The sequence below is a fragment of the Canis lupus genome, chromosome 17 (genome assembly GCF_048164855.1).
Source record: "Canis lupus baileyi chromosome 17, mCanLup2.hap1, whole genome shotgun sequence".
Lineage (NCBI taxonomy): Eukaryota > Metazoa > Chordata > Mammalia > Carnivora > Canidae > Canis > Canis lupus.
In genome coordinates this window covers 15,305,033-15,327,104 of record NC_132854.1, presented here as the reverse complement: position 1 = coordinate 15,327,104, position 22,072 = coordinate 15,305,033, and the positions used below count along the sequence as shown (strand labels likewise).

Below are 22,072 nucleotides of genomic sequence, written 5' to 3'. Positions count from 1 at the left end.
GAGAGAATCTCAAGCAGACTCCCCATTGAGTGCAGAGCCCTGGGGGTCAGGCTCCATCCCAGGACCTGGACATCATGACCTGAGCTGAAATCAAGAGTCAGCTGCTTCAGGGACTGAGGCACCTAGCCACTCCCAGAAGCGACTGTTTTAAAAGCTAGTTCCAATTTCCTCACATCATAGAGGAATCTTACAGCCAGGTATATATACATATAGTATACACACACACACACACACACACATGCCATCAGTAAATTATGTTATCTCAAATTCCTAGATTTCCTCAGGCCATCTGAGCACAAAGTACATCCACATATACATATACATACATTTAGGGTGATAGAAGCATCTCAGAAGGATAGTACTGAGGAAAAAAATGTTTAGAGGGGTTTCTATTTTTAAAAATAATATTTAATGGTACAATAGCAGAGCAAGAAGAATTTAAAAAGTAGTCAGTGAGGGGATCCCTGGGTGGCTCAGCGGTTTAGTGCCTGCCATTGGCTCAGGGCATGATTCTGGAGTCCCGGGATCAAGTCCCGCATCGGGCTCCCTGCATGGAGCCTGCTTCGCCCTCTGCCTGTGTCTCTGCTCCTCTCTCTCTCTCTCTCTCTCTCTCTGTATATGTCTCCCATGAAGAAATAAATAAATAAAATCTTTAAAAAAATAAAATAACAATAAAAGTAGTCAGTGAAAGAAAATGCCTGAACTCTGCTTTTTTGTCACTTGGTTTTATTTTTTTCAAAAGATATGTAAGCAAGCTTTTATCGTTATACATGTTAGAAACTCTATTACAAGTATATGTATCTTACAGATGGAATTTCTTTTTTTTCTTTAAAGGCATTTTCATACTTCAGGTTACCTCCAGGGAAACAGCTATTTGCTTTTATATCATTATAAGAATCACTATCTACCTCTGCTTTCTGCTTATTTGAGGTGTTTACAAATCTGCCATAAGTTGTGGGTTTATCATGTTAGAAATTGCCTCTGGCATTTTATAAAATATAGTCTTTTCACACCAAATGGCAAAACTGTACCTTGGCCCCAGTAAAGAAAATGAAAGAAAATTTTAACTAGGAAGTTACTAAAGCATAATATTTTCTGGGATCTTGAGTCACGTATTCATGTCATTAGTGTGTAGTGCATGCCAAAGGATAAAGAGAGAATACTTAGTTAAATCCAGGAGAATCCTAGTGATAATCAACGGAAATGTTCGAGCTTGGAGACCCCACATAGGCCCTCAAAGAATGAACTCTCCTAAGCACCTAGTGCTATATTTCTTTTCAGTTCCAACTTGTAAACTTACTTTGGGATATTTCAGAACTGCTCCTTCTCCTATGGAAGGTTTCACTAGGTACAATGTGAAATTGTAAAAGGAAAAAAGTGTTATGGCCACCAGTAGTGTCATTCTGCATGTTCCTATATTTCTTCCTTCTGGATGGCCCCCTTTGGCCCACTCCCATCTTGGGCAGGAAGTAGAAGATATGTCATGTGGGTAAGTGTAGTTCTTTGTTCTTTACTGGGTTCATGATTTTTTTTTTAAAGGAGAAAACAAAATTTTTAAGACTTTATTTTTAAGTAATCTCCATACCCAATATGGGGCTTGAACCCACAATCCTGAGATCAAGGGTCACATGGTCTACTGACCGAGCCAGCTAGGGCACCTCTACTGGGTTCATCTTTTTAAAAAATTTTTTTTGTCTTATTATCCTTTATTCTTTATTCTCTAATGAAACTCAGTTATTTGAAAAATTAACGTTCAGCCTTAGCTCCAAAGTAGACTAAAGAACCGTGGTAGATTTCTGTATGGCTCCAATAGCTACTTCCCCAAATGCATCTTAGAAAACAGCAAGTAAGAGGTTATAGTTACTATATAGTTTGTGGTACTCCAAATCATCCCTGCCCCCTTAAAATTTTATTGCCCTAATTCTGTTTTTCTATATTAATGATCATGGTTTCTATATCTGCTGTACCCTGCACATGAGAGGCAATCTGAAAAACGTGGTCCACTGACAATGCTTTGTCAGTGTAAAACTAATTTAACATAATATCTCCCCATTCTTCATCCTGAATCACAATCTTTATAAAATAAACAACTTGCTGCAGAAATCTATTTTCAACATCAGGAGCACTGATTCATGTTTCTGGAGGAAACCGGGGCTCACACTGGGATTTCCTTATTCACATGGAATCATTGCTGACGATGCTGGTTGCTTTTCCTTTACTCCAGTTTGAAAACATAACAACGGGGGTATCGGGAAAGCCTTGATGCCAGTAGGCTCTCAGATGTCACAGAAATTCCAGATTGAGAACAGAACTCAGAAACCAACGAGGAATGAAAATGGCTATATTGCACTTTAAAATAATAAACTATTTAAGCCTACGATGTCAATTTGAGACAAATCTTCTTAGACTTAGGCCAGATTAAGCCTCCTTGAAAGAAAAAAAAAACAGAAAATCTGGGCTGCCAGGTCTTTGGTTTGTTTGTTGCCTTGCTGGTTATGTAACTTCATTGCCAGAGTCATACCTTCTTGTGGCTACCTCCCTTAGATATCTCAGGATGGCTGTGGTGTTTCAGTGACACATTTAGGTTAGCAGTGCCTAGAGCCTTTAAAAATTTTTTTTTAAAAGATTTTATTTACAGGATGCCTGGGTGGCTCAGCGGTTGGGTGTCTGCCTTTGGCTCAGGACATGATCCCGGAATTGGGGATTGAGTCCCACATCAGGCTTCTTGTAGGAAACCTGCTTTTCCCTCTGCCTGTGTCTCTGTGTCTCTCGTGAATAAATAAATAAATCTTAAAAAAAAAAAGATTTTATTTACTTATTCATGAGAGACACACAGAGAGGCAGAGAGATAGGCAGAGGGAGAAGCAGGCTCCCTGGAGGGAGTCCAGTGTGGAACTTGATCCCAGGACCCTGGGGTCATGACCCGAGTCAAAGGCAGATGCTCAACCACTGAGCCATGCAGGCATCCCTAGAGCCTTTATTTTTTAAAAAAGATTTTATTTATTTATCCATGAGAGACACACACACAGAGAGGCAGAGCCATAGAGGGAGAAGCAGGCACCCCGTGGGGAGCCTAATGCGGGACTCCATCCCAGGACCCCAGCATCACGACCTGAGCCAAAGGCATAGATGCTCAACCACTGAGTCACCCAGGCATTCCATCCCTAGAGCCTTTAAATATTTGATGTAAGCCAGCACCTCTCTGGACAGGGAACATTTATAATTACGGTGAAAAGTACAGACCCTCTTTGACTACAGTTCTATGGGATGAATTTCCAGGAAGACACCCTAGGGACACTTGTAATTCCATCTCCATCATGGCCTGCAAGCTACTTGAGTTTTCTTTCTCCTTTCTTTCTTTCTTTCTTTCTTTTCTTTCTTTCTTTCTTTCTTTTCTTTCTTTTCTTTCTTTTTAAAGATTTTATTTTATTCATGAGAGACACAGAGACACAAGCAGAGGGAGAAGCAGGCTCCTCGCAGGGAGCCTGATGGGAGACTCAATCCTGGATCCCATGAGCCGAAGGCAGATGCTCAACCGCTGAGCCACCCAGGCATCCCTTGTTCCTCTTTTGTGTCACTGTAAATCGGGACATTTCAACTATGAAAGCAAAGAGTCTCTCCTAGGGAGGAAAGCAGTGATTTCTGACACAGAAGGCTGGGTCCAGAAAGCATTGTTACAAGGAGGGACCGAAGCTGCATTGCGGTTACCTCAAAGACAGGGACCTGGACTGTGAGGTTCTTGAGCTCCTGGCACATAGTGGTCTCTGGGTAGATATTTGCAACATAGCTGAACACCAAAATAATGAACGAGACAGATGGTTCCTGACGAGGGCAAAATTGTACTCATGGAGGAAGGCCACAGTGTTGTGAATTGGGTGATTTAGGACAAGGACTCAGGCAACAAAAAGGAAGATCACTGAATTACTAATCAGTGGATCACACTTCAAACTGACATTTTTTTTTTAAGATTTTATTTATTTACTTGACAGAAAGAGAGAGAGAGAGAGCACAAGTAGGCAGAGCAGCAGGCAGAGGGAGAGGGAGAAGCAGACTCCAAATGAGCAGGGATTTGCTGCTGGGCTCCATCCCAGAACCCAGAGATCACAACCTGAATTGAAGGCAGACCAGACCCTTAACCGACTGAGCCACCCAGGCGCCCTGAAACTCTGACTCTTTTATTAATTAGCTGCAAGATCTTGACTTTGCAAATGAATCTCTCTGGGTCTCATTCATAAATTTCTTTCTCCGTAAATTGAGACAACTGGACTCCAAGAGTCCCTTGAAATACCTGTCAACCTGAGGTTCAGTTTGAGGGCTTTGCAATGCTTCACCACCTTACTGTAGTACAGGGAAGAATTAGAACTATAAAAGGCTCCTCTAAGATAATTGCTCATGAGATTAGCCCTTCTTTTTTGCCCATTATCTATTATCTTAGCTGGCTTCCTGTGTTTCTGTTTAGAATCTTATCTGCATCTGGGTGGAGATAGGTTTAAATGCCTCAAATGCCTCAATGAATAATGACCAAGTAAAGGTGCCAGGATTTCACTGGAATGAAACCAAACACTATTCTGGAAGCTGGCAGTCAGATGATGCTGGTTGCCTAGAGGAACATGAATCTTCTTCTCTCATCCTTCCCTATCTCCTCCCCCCCTCCTCATCCCCTTAATAGCCATGCCATATGGGGGTAAAGGAATGGAATTCCATAGAGAAAAGAAGTTTTTTATGGTGTTTAGTCATATATAGGGAACAGCTGGGAGCCATGGGACGTCATAACTAAATTTCTTGCTAGTTGACATGTGTGCTTAGTCTGTGATTAAGTAACAGTAAATAAATCTCAAACAACAGTAATAAATGAAAATAATGACCTTGCCAGTGAGGGAAAATTGACTCTAATAATTTCAATCCTTTCAAAATATTTTACAAATAACACATTTGGTAGACCTTGGCACTCTTGGAAAGCATTTACCTTTCATCTCGGGAGAGGTGTCCGTTTGCTAAGATTCTGACTGCTTTCTTAGATTTGATTTCACTAATTAAAGCTAAAGCTAATTTTAATTTTAGACTTATTTTCTTGCCATGTTCATTGTGCCTAGAAAGTTATTTATTTATTTAAAAAAATTTTTTTTATTTATTTATGATAGTCACACACACACAGAGAGAGAGAGAGGCAGAGACACAGGCAGAGGGAGAAGCATGCCCCATGCACCGGGAGCCTGACGTGGGATTCGATCCCGGGTCTCCAGGATCGCGCCCTGGGCCAAAGGCAGGCGCCAAACCGCTGCGCCACCCAGGGATCCCAGTTATTTAAAATCATATAGAAAAACTCAAGTTTTGTCTTTGGCAGTTTTCACCCTCCAAATTCAACATGTTTTTGTCCCAGCAAAAAAATGGCATAATTTTAAATGCATATTGATGCAGGATCGGTGAATTGTATTTTCACAGTAGAATCTGGACAAGATGAGACACCACAGAATTGTCTCTATGCCAAGAGAAATGGAAGGTTTAGCACTAAAATGTGCCTGTGCTGTGGGGAAGGTGGGTGCTAGAGCCAAAGCACTCATGATTGGACTTGGAAATCTGTCTGTAGGCTGCAGAGTGTTTTTTAATGTAAGCACTGGAGATTTCAGAATGACTTGTCTCCCTAATAGTCTCCTAGGGGCCAGGATCCTGGTATCCTCAGTACCCACCGCTCTGGCTGGCTCCTAGCAGCCACTCAATAAAGTTTTGCGGATTGAACAAATAGAAGAAAATTTTCATGGAGTTAAATTGTAACATTAAACAGAGACAGAGGGATCCCTGGGTGGCGCAGCGGTTTGGCACCTGTCTTTGGCCCAGGGCGCGATCCTGGAGACCCGGGATCGAATCCCACGTCGGGCTCCCTGCATGGAGCCTGCTTCTCCCTCTGCCTGTGTCTCAATCACTGAGCCTCTGCCTGTGTCTCAATCACTGAGCCACCCAGGGATCCTCTAGAGTCTTGCTTCTTAATGTATGATCCTCAAAGCAGCAGCATCTGTATGACTTAAGAGCTTGCTAGAAACTCAGAATCTCGGGCTCTGAATCACAGACCTATTGAATCAAAATCTGCATTTTAAAAAAAAGTCTGCATTTTAACATCTCCAGGTGTCTGTCTCCCATGCAGATTAAAATTTTGAGAAATCCTTCCTGATTAGAGCTTGGAACTTGACTCTAATGGACTCAAAGTGTACTAACTAAAGGCCTTAATTTCCCTCTGCTTCAGTTTTCTTACCTGCTAAATGGTGATTAAACAATACAACATAGGCAAATGTCTTATACAATGTCAGGCAGAGACGCTCACCATGGAGGGTAGCTCTCATTACCATGAATATATCTTTCAGTGTGTTAAGAGCTCACATCTCAATTGTAGGCAGATGAACATTACTTCTGTTCCATCAATCTGCTTCCAACTGAGACTACAGTAGCTGCTTCCTGGAATGTGAAGCCTAATAGAAGGCAGCCTCTGAACCCTGTGTCATATTTATAATGATGCAAAGAATACTGTGCTCATCAGACTCACGCTGTTTATACTTAGGGTTAGCTGTACCTCCTAAGGTGAGGCCATGCTGCATTTAGAAGTAGGTTCTCACCACAGATGTGGGCCTGTTCGTTGCAATAGTCACACGATGCATCTTCTGGAAATGGGGAGAGCAGCCTCTCTTTGTGCTCCACTTAAGGAGGTAGAGCTTCACCAAACCAAAGCTGTGTTCATACACTGGGGAGATAAAAAGGACAAAAGTTTCCTCAAATATTGCTAACTCTGAGGACTAGGAAAAACTTTGTGACAGTTTAATATATTGACTTGAACGACATTCACATTTTACAAAGTGCTTTCACATTACTTTTTATCACAAAGATGATATTCTATAGCCCCCATTATATGGATGAAGTCACTGGGGCTCATGGAAGAACATATTTATAACTCTGTATGGTCACCTACAGATTTTGGGGGGAAATGTTCAGCATTTTGTACTAGCTCCCAAAGCTGTGTTTAAGTCCCAGCTCTGCCATATTTATTTATTTTAAAGATTTTATTTAAAAAAAAAAAAGATTTTATTTGAGAGAGACAGAGAGTGAGAGAGAGAGAGATATCATGAGCTGGGCAGAAGGGCAGAGGGAGAAGCAGACTCCCTGCTGAGGGGAGCGGAAGGGGGACTTGATCCCAGGATTCTGGGATCATGACCTGAGCTGAAGGCAGTCGCTTAACTGACTGAGCCAACCAGGCGCCCCGCTAATTTTTAAAATGCATTTGTACAGGTTTTGTTGAAAATAAATCAGTTTATCATATACTCAAATGTGTGCATGATTTTCTCAGAGATGTTTTTCTTGCTCTTCTGTACTTTTTTTTTTTTATAGAGTATCTCCTGCCCCCTTTAGTCCAAATTTTATAAGTACATTTAGGGAAGAGATCTAACTCTACAGCATTAATTAATATTAATTAATATAGGTCTGACTTCAGCTTCTCCTGTTGCTCGGTGAAAATAGGTCATTATTAGCCATTTCTGGCAGAAACAGTTGACAGGAAACAGGACAGGAAATGATACCATGATTCCAGAATTGTATATTTCTCCTATGCCCTGCTGTTTGGGGAGTGACCTTACAGTTAACCAGGAAATTGCCACTAATTTTTGTATGACCCTGTGTAAGTCACTTAAATTCACCATTTCCCTTTCTTATCTATAGGATGAGGAGGAAAAGGAGGAGGGTATCCAGTTAATACTTCAAAAGTTTGTGGAAAGATCAAGGAAAATAGTCCTATTACATGAAATAGACTAGTATGTGTTTTAAAATGTACTTGGAGGGGCACCTGGGTGGCTCAGTGGTTGAGCATCTCCCTTGGGCTCAGGTTGTGATCCCAGGGTCCCGGGATCTAAGACTAATCGAGGATTAATTAACAGTTAATTCCTGCATCGGGCTCCTTGTGGGGAGCCTGCTTCTCCCTCTGCCTGTGTCTCTACCTCTCTGTGTGTCTCTCATGAATAAATAAATAAAATCTTTTTTAAAAATGTACTTGGAATTTGTTTTAATCAGGGATGGTAAGACACACAGACACAAAATGCTCTCATGAAGGAAGTTTTTATACTCACCGATACCTAGAAGCAAGAGGCATGGCTCCTTCCCCAGACCACTGGGGAAGCGCCAGAGCCAGCTGGGAGGTGGGAAGGAGAGGGGAACATGCCAAATGCCTTCACTGTGGCTTTCCTGAGAAGGAGTGAGTGAGGCAGAGGAATCAGGCTCAGCCGGCTCAGGATTGGCTAGCCTGAATAATCTCAGCGGGCTCTGGGGTGGTGGGGCTGTCCTAAGTCACCTCTACTTGGCCCCGCTGATTAGGGCTGAGTGAGAGGCTCACCACCTGAAGGCTTGACAAAGAAGGTAGCAGGGGGTGTGGGCTTTGGAGTTGTTGATTTGCATATGAGAGATGCACTTGTTTGTTATCTCTGAGAATTGGTTAGCTGTGGGAGGGTGGTCTCCCTTTCCCTGACCTGTCACAGTGAGGCCGTGGATGCCAGAGCGCTGAGAATGCAAAAAATTAAGTATAGTTAATTCAGTATGGATACTAGCTCCTTCGGTGTTTGCAAAGATAGGTGAGCGAGGCAAGGGCTTTGCTATTTTGCTTCTCCTTAGGGCTTTGCATGCTTATCTGATCTTCAGTACTTGTTTTCTCCTGGTAAATATTTTGTGTGGAAAGAGTTCAGGTTTATTTTTCACAGGGTTCACTGCCCCTCTGCTCATTGCCCAACTGACCATACATGCGACAAATCAGCTCTATTGAGTCTCCTCTGCACAGATTCCATTACTTAAACTACCTCTCATCCTAAAGGGGACACACTCAAAGGACACATTCTGGGCAAACAGTACGCTGGAGCTAGTAATTTCAAAATGTCCTGCTGCTGTGCATTTTTAGGTAAATCCAGAGCACTTCAGAAAGCTCTATTGCTCTTAAACAGAACTCGGGATAATTAAGCTGGCATTCAGGAGCCAGCTGGTTTACAATTAGGCTTTGGCCAGATTTTTGTATGTATTACAGGAAAAATTGATTACCAAAGGTTGACAATTTGGCAAATTGCTGTGATGCCATATTATAACTACGAAGGAACCCTGCAAACAGTTAATTCATTTATTCACTAATGAGTGCCTTCATCAAAGCCTTCATTAGATTCCTGGCACAGAATCTAGGTCTGGGGGACTCAGTGGGGAAACGATATAAGCCTATCCTCAGTGGATTTGCTGACAGTCATTTAGCAAACAATTAGCTCGGAATGATAAGTGCTATCTGGTGGTAAAGTTCACGGGGTAGGCAGACTTCCCAGAAGAAATAGCACTTGATCCGTCTTGAAAGATGGATGGAAGTTTGCCAAGGAGAAAGAGAGGGCATTTCAGGCTATGGGACTCATCCAGTTCTACAACTCATTAACTGCATGACTCTGGGCGAAATGCTTGACACATGAGCTCCTCCATCTGTAGAATGGGAATAATATCATCACCTTCAGAGGGTGGTGATGAGAATTAAGCGAGTTAATTTGCGTAGAGCATTTAGAGCGAATGTCTGGCACACAAAGCAAAGGCCTCAAAGCAGGAGGGAACCCGTGCCTGGGGGAAGAGCCACATTCTGCAATGGCTGGAAACAGAAGTTGTTCAGGGAGGTGGGAAAAACCAATCTGCAGGTATTAAGAAAGAACTTGCCTAGGGACCTTTAAGCTCTATGACAAAATTAAGACTGTCTTGGAGGAGGTGGAAAGCTATTGAGACATTTTGAGCAGAGAATACCTATAAGGCCTGCATTTTATTTTATTTTTAAGATTTTATTTATTTATTTGAGAGAGTGAGCAAGAGCACAAGCCAAGGGAGAGAGAGAAGCATACTCCTCGCTGAGCGGGGAGCCCGACACAGGCTTGATCCCAGGACCCTGGGATCATGACCTGAGCCAAAGGCAGATGCTCAACCCACTGAGAGTTCAGGTTTATTTTTCACAGGGTTCACTGCCCCTCTGCTCATTGCCCAACTGACCATACATGCGACAAATCAGCTCTATTGAGTCTCCCCTGCACAGATTCCATTACTTAGACTACCTCTCATCCTAAAGGAGACACACTCAAAGGACACTTTCTGGGCAAACAGTATGCTGGAGGTGCCCCATGGGGGCCTGCATTTTAGAAAGATTCTGCTGTATTTCATGTTAGAACCTGAGCCAAGGGGATGGCAGTGGGAACAGATGAGGAAGATATCTAGGGGTAGAACTGGTAAAACAGCAATGTGGCACCTTGAGAGGGACCAGAGGTGTCAAGGACATCCCTGAGCACTCCTGCATGGAGACAGAGAAAGCTGCTTGCAGAGCAGATGGAAAGATTAATGCAATCTCAGGGGCCATTAATAGCATAAGAACATCAGAACGAGGAGGGCATTAGTCCCCTGCCCCCCGATATTCTGAAGTTGCATATGTTCTCTCCTTCTCTTCCTACTCCTCCTCCCCCGATCTTATGCACATGCTCTCTCTCTTTATTTTATTTATAAAAATAAATAAATAAAAGAACTGGCTAGAAGTATCCAGGGGAGGCTGATGATTCTCTGCTAAAATGGTGGTATAAATAATCCCAGCACTGGCTAGGAAGATAAAATAGGTAATCTCTAAAGTCATTTCCACTTTGAGATCTGAGATTCTGGGAACATGTCAAAAGAGAAAGAAATATTTAAACACCAATCTTCCTGATTCACTACTGACTTAAATATTTTTGGACAACTGTTGGGCTCTGTGCTGGGCACTGGGGAGTACAGCAATAAACAGAATTTGTCCTTGCCCTAGAAGGGAACACCTGTTCAAGCAGTAACTGTTATATATGTTGTATTAGTGTTATATTATGTTTAAATAATGTATTAATATATGTTAGAGTTAATATAATGAGTATGTTATTCTCCATCTAAATTGATTTTTTTAAAAGATTTTATTTATTTATTCATGAGAGATACACAAAGAGGCAGAGACCCAGGCAGGAGGAGCAGGTTCCATGCAGGGAGCCCAATGTGGGACTCGACCCCAGGACCGCAGGACCGCAGGATCATGCCCTGAGCCAAAGGCAGGTGCTCAACCTCTGAGCCACCCAGACATCCCTAAATTGATATTTTAAAGGGTCCTAAGCAGACCTGAGGGCTGCCACCTAATCCCTGGGGGAAGGAATGATTGCTAAATCCAGGCAGAAAGCTAAGTAGTGGGGGCTGGGGCATCTGAGAGCACAAGTCCTGCCTTTAGCTTAATTTCTTTGGATCAATATTTTTGGTTCATGTGTACCAAATATGGTCCATGTATAAAAACCAGACCAGCTATCCTGTTGGGAAACTGACTTTTCTCCAGAACACAAAATGTGGACCTTTGGCAAGGGGGGAAAAGGAAATGAAGGCTGTTTTCTATCTTACTACAGTCAGAAGTTCTTATTTCACCCACCAGCATACACTGAACCAGGCTTATTGGGGGGTTTCAGCCCACTTGGTAGGACTCCTATCAGTGTCCCCACTAAACTGATTCTCTGCTGTGTCCAGATCCTTCCTTGGCTCTGGGCCCCAGCTCTGAGCTCTTCGACTGCTGTGCCTAACCTCCCAGTTCCCGGAGATCAGCTGATGCCCTCTGTCCTGTTCAAACCTGGACCTCAGACCCCTCACTTTGCTCTCCTGGCTACTGTTTGGGTTCCAGGCAGTCCTTCTGTCTCATGACTGTCCCTGCCCACTAATTCCAGCCTACCTGGCTGCTCAGCCCTGACTCAACGCCTTCTTTGAGCCCTCAGCTCTGGACTCAACCAATCTGCTCCCTCACCTGAACGTGCTCTTCTCCCACCCTGTGCCCTGGGAAGAAATCCTGGAGTTTGTCTTCAAGCTGTGAGTGCGGAGAAAGGAGAAGCAAGGGGGGGAGGAATGAAGCGGAATGCAGAGTCAGGGGCATGGGCTTGGCAGGCGGTGAAGCCACAAAGAGGGACCAGCAGACACGATTATGGAATTATCTGGAATCCATTTATATCATCTGGGAAAATAACTCCTGTTATCCCACCGACAGCCTCTATCCCAGATTCAAGCTAGGACCGGCAGAGTTTTTGTTTGTTGGTTTTTAATGTTTTATTTATTTGGGATGCCTGGGTGGCCCAGGGGTTAAATGTCTGCCCTCTGCTCAGGGCGTGATCCTGGAGACCCAGGATCGAGTTCCACATCGGGCTCCCTGCATGGAGCCTGTTCCCCCCTGCCTGTGTCTCTGCCTCTCTCTCTCTCTCTGTGTGTGTGTGTTTCTCTCTCGCTGTGTCTCTCGTGAATAAACACACAGAGAGAGGCAGAGACACAGGCGGGGGGAAGCAGGCTCCAGGCAGGGAGCCCGATGTGGGAATCAATCTCCGGATCCCAGGACCCCAGGATCATGTCCTGAGCGGAAGGCAGATGCTCAATCGCTGAGCCACCCAGGCATCTCTCTGCTAGAATTCTAGAGCAGATTCACACTAGAATACTCATGCCAGGTGGGCACACGCATGTAGACGCAGCTGGTTCTAAGCTAACTACACATCTGTACCACCCTCACCATGCAGGTACCTCTACACATCTCTCTCTCTCTCACACATACACAGACTCACATTCACGCTTCAGGTACCACACACACGTAGACACCCACACACCCATATACAACCATGCAGGCCCCACACCAAACTACACACACATTACACACACACACATACACACCACTCACCATGCAGAGCCTCACACATATCACACACAACAGCTAGCAGAGTCAACAGGCAGACTTGGAGACCAAGGTCTTCATGGACAGAAATGTGACTCTATAGGGGCACCTGGGTGGCCCCGTCAGTTAAGCATCCGACTCTTGATTTTGGCTCAGGTCATGATGTCATGGGTGGTAAGGTCGAGTCCCGTGTTGGGCTCCACGCTCCGTGTGGAGTCTGCTTGAGATTGTGTCTCTCTGCCCATCCCCTCCACCCCCCGCCACCCCAGGCTTGCACACACGCATGCTCTCTCTCTCTCTAAAAAGAAAAAAAAATGTGCGTCTACCACACAGAAACAGTTGAAGACTTCTCATCAGCACTAGAATAAGAAGTAATTTACACAGGAGCAGGGGCAGCAGGGAAAACTTAGCTTCTGGCCTCGTCCTCAGTACCTCTCACAGCCCTGGAGTACAGGCTCCACCACACTGTCATCTTTGTCTGTTAGATGTACTTTAAATTGCCTTACCTCCTTTCAGGTCTTCTAGCTTGGTAAGCATTCCCTCAGGTGGAATTTGGGGTCTGGCATGTTGTGAATACTCCATAATGACCAGTTTCCTCCTCCCCTCCTCTCTTCTCATCTTGTCTCCCTTCCCTTCCCTTCCCTTCCCTTCCCTTCCCTTCCCTTCCCTCCTTCCTTTCTTCCTCTTTCCCTCCCTACCCACTTCCTTCCCTCCCTTCCTTCCTTTCAGACCTTGAAACCTGACTTCCTGTTCAAATCCCAGATCTGCCATTACTAGCTGTGTGACCTTGGCTTAGTTACTTAACCTCTCTGTGTCAATCTCCTTATCTTTAAAATGAGGCTAATAATAGTATCCTCCCTATGAGAAAGGTTAAAGGAGTTGATATATGAGTTAGCTATTATTGTTGTTTGCTCCGGCCCACAATTCTAGCCAGCCTTTCAAGAAAACTTCGAATCCTAACTTGGTCATCTTTACATTAGCCACTCTCCCAGCTTAGCATCATCTAAAAACCTTCAGCATATTCCCTGTGGTCTCTGTGGGATTCCTCCTATAGAGGTGTAGACCCCTCCTACCCTCCCTCACTCCTGCCCCAGAATTCCAAATCTGGGAGGATGACCACACCTCTGTGCTTCCTTGCTTCTTCCAAACTGTTGATTCCAGGCTTTCACTGATCCTGCCCTCTTTTGAGCTCTATATTATTTTCTTTGTATCTTCCTCACACCCCTCCTGACTCTCCTGCTGGTTTGGATGAGACCACCACCCCTCAGCTGATCACCTAGGCTGGAAACTTGGAGTCCCCTAATGTTCACCTGCTGCGTCTTCAGACCCCACATCCAGTCACCTGCCAAATTCTGTAGGTGCCTGCCCCACTCTCGGGTTCTCCCTGTGGGGCAGTTTGCCTGTCTCTGGCTCGGTCTATTGCCTACCTGGGCTCAGCCTCTGGGTGCTCCCTGCTGAACTAGATCGAGGCTAGATATTAGAAAGACATTATTTTCTGCTCTGCTACTTGCTCTAATCAAGGCTGTCCCACACTGCCAGGTAAAATTTGCAAAGGCTGAGCAGCTTCCAGTTTAATTCTGGGCTTTATTCAGCTGCAATTAGGGAGTATTTACTCCATGCCAGTCCCCACGGTACTCAGCATCTCATTTAATCCCCAGAGTGACCCTCTGAGGTCGGCACTACAGTCACATCCAGTCTATAGATGAGGCAGCTAGAGTTTACAGAAGTTCTGTAACTTGCTCAAGTTCATGGCTAAGGGGTGGCCGTGGCAGGATCCAAACGTCAGTCTATGACTCCCAAACCCAGGGATCGCCTACCCACCAAGGACACCCGGTGGCTAATTCCCAGGGAGAGGAAGGCCCCACAGCAGTGCTAACTCCCCCTTCTAGTCTCCCTGCTACAACCAGACTGGACCTGGTATGTAATTTTTTTCCTGCTCTGTGCCTCTACTCGCGCTGTGTGGGGCAAATGCCTTTCCTCATTGTCCCCTGTTCCTTCTCCCTTCAGCTTCTACCTCAAATGCCACCTCTCATGCAAAGCATTTTTAATCTTCTAACCAGAAGGGACCTTTGTCTCCATCCATCCCCACCACCCGGGGGCACTTGGTACTTTCGTTATTGTGACTTTGTTTTTCTGGCTTGTGTTGTAGTTACTCATGCACTTGTCCTTTCCCACCACTGGATTCTAAACCCTGTGAGAACAGAGATTGAGCAATGTCTCTCTCTCCCCTGCTTGGAAGAGTGCCCTGCGCCAAATCTATGCCCTATGAGTGCGTGCCGAATTAGTGAATTTTTTGTTGGGTTGAATGAATGGCTGCAAGGATAGGACCGCAAGGGACTGGCTCCGCAGGGACTGGCTCCCATTACTGACTCATTACTGAGTCTATCTTGGTGGTTACCAGGCCCACATTTCTCCTTCCTGTAGAAAAGCATAGCATGATAGAAGTTGTGACACATCTTATTAAGCTCATCAAAAGACATAGGTTCTAATATGGCATTTCTTACCCTTAGGAATCATGCTGGCTTTTTTTTTTTTTTTTAAGATTTTATTTATTTATTCATGGGAGACACACAGAGAGAGAGAGAGAGGCAGAGACACAGGCAGAGGAGCCTGACATGGGACTTGATCCCAGGTCTCCAGGATCACACCCTGGGCTGAAGGCAGCGCTAAACCGCTGAGCCACCCAGGCTGCCCTGGCTTCTTTCTTTAGTTAGAGTTTTAAACCCATCTCTTCAGTTATCTGTTCTAGAATTTACCTGGGGTTTGCAACCAAGCTTACCAATGGCAATTTCTGGCACATACCGCTTTGAAATTTGGGACATTTCCTTAATCCATAGCCTTCTCCCTGGTCTTACTTCCCTTCCTTCTAAGATCACATCTGGTCCTTTCATTCAGATGTTAACATTATGAAAAATCTCAGGACCATTCCCAATGTTCCCTCTGGACTGGAGAAAAGAGCCTACATTTGAAAGGTGAACTGAGAAATCAGAATGTGATAAAAATGACTCTGATTATTTGAACAGACTCATCCTCTGAGGATTTTCTATCCTCTGAGTGGCTCTGGGCGGAGTCCTCCTCTTGGTAATTAATGACTTTGAGATATGGATGTGGCTGCTGGTGTTGTCCATAAATCATCCAGCCATGCATGACCACAGTCAGCAGAAAAAAGACCTCTCCAGCTCCTCGTCTGCTGGATTCCGAAGCGTGGCTGGACTGCGTGGCCGTTTCTGTGAGGGCTCAAGTATCTGCGCGTTATGAGCAACTCCATAGAAAGTGCAAGGTAAACATAAAGTGCCATTCACTGAAAGCAGCCTAAATTAGAAGTCCTAACCTTCTGGAGATAGCAGGGTACCGTTTGGGTTATCTGTATTACAAAATAGGTCTGAGGATGATTGCTTTGGAAATAGTCCTACTTTGACGTGTCTTAATTTTAACTCAAATGGTTGTGACGAGCAGTGGAAATCATTTCCTAACAATAAGTTATTTCCTTCCTGGAATTTTTTTTTCTGTCAGGATTTTCTCTTAGTTACCCAGTTCCCCAACCACACACTCCCTCACAACTCCACTGTACCTCCTTAACTTCTTAAAGTAGTTGTGATGATCTTTTATTTCTGACTTACTTGACAGGTCTTTGCTGCCTGTGTATAAATCTGGACTCTTAATCAGCGTTGATTTATTTATTTACTTTTTAAAATAAAGATTTTATTTATTTATTCATGAGAGACATAGAGAGAGAGAGAGAGGCAGAGACACAGGCAGAGGGAGAAGCAGGCTCTATGCAGGGAGCCCGATGTGGGACTCGATCCCGGGACTCCAGGATCACGCCCTGGGCCGAAGGCAGGCGCTAAACCGCTGAGCCATCCAGGGATCCCCTATTTATTCACTTTTTAACCTCTCTTACATCTTACATCTTTTATTTTATTCTTCCTATGTGTAAAAGTTATGCTGTCCACTATAGCAGCCCGTGAGGACCAATGCTATCATCTATACACTTATACCCCAATTTAAACGCAGTTCCGGCAGAAACCAGACTTTTTTGGAGGCCCTGCTCTCAATATTTCTGAACTTCCCTGGTGATGTTAGTAATTATCTCCTCATCTACCTGCTGTAATCCTATGTTTGGCCCCCTGCATACCTCTCCCAACAACACTGCAGTGCATAAGCTCTTCCCACTTAGGATTCCAGGGCCGTTGGTTCTCCCTCAAGGTCATATTCCCACTATTGCTGGCCTTGGACGTCCCTATATCTACCCTGTCTCCCTCTCTCCTCCTTCTCTGTGTTAACTGCAGATAGACTGTCCCATGGATCCCAAGACTGGTAGCAATTTTTCAGTTCACTTCTGGGTAGGTGTTTCCCACAAAATGCATGCACAGCCAGGATGGCAAGGTCAGGATATGGTTTACATTGGTGCCACAGTGGGCCAGGATGGTGCAGTCCTCTCCAACAATTTAAAGAAGGCTGATGTTGGGACCAGGTCATAGCCTTGGGCTTCTCTCTCTCTCTCCTCCCCCCAACCCTTTTTGGGGGTTGATTGCAGGCTGGGAAGGAAAATGTTGCCCTTTCTGCAGCCTGGCCTCATCTCAGAGCTTCCGTGGTAATGGTAGCAGAGGTGGCGGTGTGGGCATGTGGAAGGATGAAAGTGGGATGTGGGGATGTATGGAGGCTGTCAGGGTGCCAGTTCCTTTCAGAAAACTTGACTCCAGTGAGAATTTGTGAATCTGAATAGATACTGACAGCAAAGATGTGGTCCAGCTCTGTACGCAGTATGTGATTTTCAGATGCAAAGGGATAAAGTGCAAGGTCTAATTCCATCTTCCCTTCACAATAAAAGTTTGAATTCCAAGCCTGCAAGTCCCAGTAAAAAAAAAAAAAAAAAAAAAAAAAGTTCTTTTACAGAAATCCCTGGCTGGTTGAATTTTTTCTGCTGGTGGGATTTTTCTGCTTTCTTTACAGATTGCTCTGCACTGCTTAGACCCTGGAGCCACAAAATAAGTTGGATATTCTTTAGGGCACCTGAGTGGCTCAGTTGGTTAAGTGACTGATTCTTGATTTCAGCTCAGGTCACCATCTCGGGGTTGTGGGATCCAGCCCTGCATTGGGCTTTGCATGCAGTGGGGAGTCTACTTGAGATTCTCTCTCTCCCTCTTCCCTTCCTCCACTAAAACAAACAAACAAACAAATAAATCTTAAAAAAAAAAAGTTGAACATTCCCATTTCTGGAGGCTTTGGTGATTTCTGGGCTCACTCTATCTTCCATACATCCTTTTGTGGTTCTCGGAACCCATGCTGCATGCTGGTTCCTGGGAAGTAGACCATAGGACCAAGCTCATTAGTGGCTTCATTAGTATTAGAAAGTCACCTCTTTTCTCCCCCTGGGGGCCAGCTGGACAAACAAAGCCAAGGTGGAGCCTGTGATCTCCTAGGGCACCTGGTCCCCTCTCCCAAGTTTTCACTTCTTTCTGTTTTTGATAATAATGTTGAATATTGGAGGAATATTTCCACAATTTTTTGTGCTGTTCAGAGTGCATTGACTATAGACATGACACAGTCTTAGGTTTGAGCTACATTTTTAGCATTTTCTCTATCATTTTCTTAAGACTAGAAAATAAAAACAATGCCCTGAGTCTTGGTGTGTAGCATTTACCAATTTTTGTGGTGCAAATGGTGTAAATATTCCCACCATGGCAATTTCAAGCCGCGTATATGATGACCCTGAATGCAGAGTTGGGGAGATACATGTACTAGCACACAGTTATGTAGATATAAGAGACTTAAAAGCCTCAAGAACATAGAGAATGATTTAGGAAGAGATGAGTTTTGAGAATTTATTACCTTTGTCTTCAATATAATTTATTTCTTTGTAAGTTCACACATGCTTCATTTTTTAAAAATGGCTGTGTTTTAAGACACGTATGCAAAATTCCTGAAAATTTGACAAATGGCTCTCAGAGCTGGTATGAGCCAGGGCAGGTCAGCCCCAGTGTAGGTCTGGTTATGGGTGAATGTACTCTATCTCCTGTGCTAGGCCACAGATCTAAGAGGACAGGCTCCAGCCTCTAACTGCCTTTATTTTCCCTTTACCATTTTACACACGTCAGAAATAACATGACAACAGGGAAGGCAGCAAGAGAAAATATGCTTCCTCCTTTGAATCTAACTTAGAGATGATCAGACTTTTCCTATGGCTCCAATTTCATACTATTTTGTCTCACTATCTCTAGTATATTTGTTTCATTTCTCCTGCCTCATATTAGCTTCTTATAGCTTGGAACTCAATCTTACTTATGGTCCTGGACTCCTAGGAGTGAGGACATATTAGACCTTATTATTTCTTGATCTTTTTGATGATCGACAGTTCACCTTTGTCCAATCAAAATTCATTTCACTAGCCAGGGATCTTTCAGATTCCTCCCTATCCAGAAACCCTGCTAGTTCTGTGTCTCACATTTGGGATGTATCAGTTCCCTTCTCTTCTCACCTTTCCTCAGAGTTCTCTCTTAGAACAAAGGTTGTGTTCTCCTTGAGAGCTTGTGCCTTATTCTTGTCATCTTTATAACTCCAACAAGTAGCAGAAAACAAGACAGGTTCCGTGCACAGTGCTCGCTGGCTGGCTGAAGTGCACTAGAGGGGAGTCAGAGATCATAAGGGTCACTGTGAAGCAAGGAAGTTCTTTCTGTCTGGTCTTTAGCCCTGGATCCAACATTTCTCTTAGGCAGTGCAGGAGAAACACTCATCTATTCATTCATTCATTCAACAATATTTATTGAGTCCCTACTATGTACTATTCATTGTTCTAGGCACTGAAGACACACAGAAAACAAGACAAAGTCTTTGTTCTCATTGAGCTGAGGTTCTAGTAGAGGCAGGAGGAAACAAGGAGGGTACAGTGGGCAGAATGTGTCTCCCCACCCCCAAATTCATATGTTGTATCTTAGCCCCCAATGTGATGGTACTGGGAGGTGGGATTTTGAAAGGTGATTAGTGAAGGGATTTGCAGGGATTGGTACCCTTATAAGCCAGGAGCTCTTTGCTCTCCACCATGTGAGGGTACAGGGAGAGAACCTGGAAGAGAACTCTCACCAGACCTGAGCATGCTGGCACCCTGATCTCAGAATTCCAGCCTTCAGAATGGTGAAAAATTTCTGTTTATAATCCATCCTGTCTGTGGTACTTTGTTATAACATTTGGAACAGACTAGGACATGGGGCAGTGGAGCAGCCCTTAAATGCCACATATGTAATAATCATCCTTTCCTGATGAATATGTAATGTTCATCAGCCTTACATACCTTAACCTTTTCTGTAACATTCCATCAGGGCATTTCTTTTGCTTTCCATACTTTGTTTCATTGGATCTTGAAGAACTATAAAGTCTGACAAACAAGGAGCCAAGTTTGGGGCATAGATGGATTACATGGAACTTTTCTCAACGTGTTTCACAACTATAGGAACTTTTGGTTCTCCTTGTGCATTAGTTTTTACTCAAGGTAATTACTCTTAAAAGCTACATAGGCTCACGGCAATGCTCAAAGGTAAATGTACCTCTGCTATACTGTACTAAGGGTTATTTCCTATAGCTCCCCTCCCCCCACTTCCTGTAGCCTACTGGCTAGTGGCCATGGGATTCAATCCAACCAAAACTTACATATCCAATCTAGTGCTGCGTTATTATTTGTTAGTCTTTTCCCACACTGAATGTTCAACATCTTTTTTTTTTTTTAAGATTGTATTTATTTATTCATGAGAGACACACACAGAGAGGCAGAGACTTGGGTGGAGGGAGAAGCAGGCTTCCTATGGGGAGCCTGATGCGGGACTCCATCCCAGGACCCCAGGATCATGACCTGAACTTCAAAGGCAGATGCTCAACCCCTGAGCTACCCAGGTGCCCCTCAGCATCTTCTTAAAGGTGCAAGGAAATTGCTCGTGTTTATTTCTTTGTGATGTTTTTGATTAAATTAAGCACAAATATACATTGAATTTAGACTAATGGTAAATTTTTAGTAGAGAATAAAACAAATTCTAAACTCTTGGAAAACAGAAATGGGAACTTATTTCTCTCTCTCTCTCTATTGCATGATACTTCCTGAGCTCAGAGCATGGCAAAAATCGAGCTCTGGAAGTTCATTTGTTGGATGAATGAATTTATTTATTCATGAATAAATTCTTTATTCATGAACGAACTTATTTATTCACTCATTACTTTTCTTCCTTTCCTTGCATTTGATCTGCTGTTTTCTTTATTCTTTTGACTCAGTAATACTTTTCATATCATTTTCAATAAGAGAGATGAATAAATTCATATTGACCTGAATTGAAAAGAGAAATGGAAACAGACAGAAAATCTTTAGCAAATTGGACCAAAAATCTCCCCGTGAGTTGCAAATTAATCCAGTGAAATGTTCCGGATGTTTTGGATGAGGGAATTCTATCCAAGACCGGTCACACTCTCTTACTAACCTCAGGTCTGGTTGAAGGAAGATCCCTCTAATCCAAAACATCCTGCGACTTTAATTTAATTATGAAGCAACATGTTGTGCCTGTGAAGTTGGACTTCAAGATGACTTAGCAGAAAGTCTCTGGTTCGATCCTGGAAACAGATGCCGTCCAATGCGATGAAAAGGACTGCGTCGGGCCAAACTGTCAGAGACAGGTACAAACAAGCCAGAGGAGGCTTTTATTTAACATGATGTTAGGTGCGATGAAAGTGTGTGTCATCTGGGGTTAAACTTTAATTTCACATCCTTTAAATATAAACTACACTTGCTATCTGCACAGCAGGTCACCTAGCCATCTCTACTTGCTTGCCTTGCTTCGGGGTGGAGGGTGGGACAGAGGGGGAGGGAGAGAGAATCCCAAGCAGATGCCACGCACAGCTCGGAGTCCTGTGCAGGGCTCAATCTCCCCACCCTGAGATCATGAACTGAGCTGAAATCAAGAGTCAGGTGTTTAACCAACTGAACCATCCAGACACCCCTCCCTTGCCTTACTATTTGAAATGCAACTTATTTTTAGGTTCTGGCAATTCTTCTTTCTTATTTTTTACATTTATCTAAAGGTCTTAAATTTGTAGACGAGACTGAAGCAGAAGGGCCAGTAGGGAAAGATGGAGCTGACGTCCGTGCACAGAAGGCATGCAGAGGCCCTACCAGCCCATCAATAGCAGGTCCCAATGAAACGCATTATGCTCCCCAGGAAAACACTTCCTTTCCAGCCTCCTTTGTGTTGTCCTATGATTGCTCTTCTGTCTCCCAGTAGCATTTCATTGTGCCACCTTGTGTCCAGCTCTATTGTTGTCAGTCATGCATTTGCCTACCTCTTGAGGAGGACTCTTTTTTTTTTTTTTTTT

At 43.9% G+C, this 22,072-nt stretch overlaps 1 protein-coding gene and 1 long non-coding RNA gene across 3 annotated transcripts in view; both read left to right on the top strand.

Annotated features, from left to right (window-relative positions):
* Nucleotides 1-22,072, top strand: part of CLDN10 (claudin 10) — a 125,618-nt gene that overhangs the window by 1,034 nt on the left and 102,512 nt on the right. The gene's annotated exons all lie outside the window — the stretch shown is intronic.
* The window catches only part of LOC140607932 (uncharacterized), a 34,401-nt gene continuing 23,966 nt past the window's right edge, over nucleotides 11,638-22,072 (top strand). The window contains exons 1-2 of the long non-coding RNA XR_012009848.1: nucleotides 11,638-11,880; nucleotides 21,189-21,376. This is a non-coding gene — a long non-coding RNA (uncharacterized lncRNA). The remainder of the gene's footprint in view (nucleotides 11,881-21,188; nucleotides 21,377-22,072) is intronic.